This window comes from Penaeus vannamei, chromosome 28 (genome assembly GCF_042767895.1).
Source record: "Penaeus vannamei isolate JL-2024 chromosome 28, ASM4276789v1, whole genome shotgun sequence".
Taxonomy (NCBI): domain Eukaryota; kingdom Metazoa; phylum Arthropoda; class Malacostraca; order Decapoda; family Penaeidae; genus Penaeus; species Penaeus vannamei.
In genome coordinates this window covers 5,976,523-5,977,041 of record NC_091576.1, presented here as the reverse complement: position 1 = coordinate 5,977,041, position 519 = coordinate 5,976,523, and the positions used below count along the sequence as shown (strand labels likewise).

At 25.8% G+C, this 519-nt stretch overlaps 1 non-coding gene across 1 annotated transcript; it reads right to left on the bottom strand.

Moving 5' to 3' along the window:
* Positions 1-337: 337 nt before the first annotated feature.
* Positions 338-409, bottom strand: TRNAM-CAU (transfer RNA methionine (anticodon CAU)). The gene has a single exon. It is a non-coding gene; the product is annotated as a tRNA-Met (tRNA).
* Between the last annotated feature and the right edge of the window lie 110 nt (positions 410-519).

Sequence of the window (519 nt, the reverse complement as noted above, 5' to 3'; positions counted from 1 at the left end):
ATTATTATTATCATTATTATTATTATTATTATTATTATTATTATTATTATTATTATTATTATTATCATTATTATTATTATTATTATTATTATTATCATTATTATTATTATTATTATTATTATCATTATTAGCATTCTTGCCTCCTACTTCTACTGTCGACTGTTTCTATTATCTTCATCTCTTTTCCATAACAACGCATCGAAAAGGAAAAATATGATAATAATAAAGATACTACAGTTTACAATTTAGCATGAGTTTTATCACAAGACATTGTATTCTCTAGAAATAAAAGAAAAAAGTATTATTTAAACAAAATCTATAATTTCATTTCATTTTGGAGCAGAGCGTGGTCTCGATCCACGGTCCTCCGGGTTATGAGCCCGGCACGCTACCACTGCGCTACCCTGCTCATGAAGAATAAAATTTATAATACAGCTTATTTATATCTATCTTATCATTATCTTTGTCATTGTTGTTAAAACTATTGTCTTAGGGATAATTACCGATGATAATAGCAAG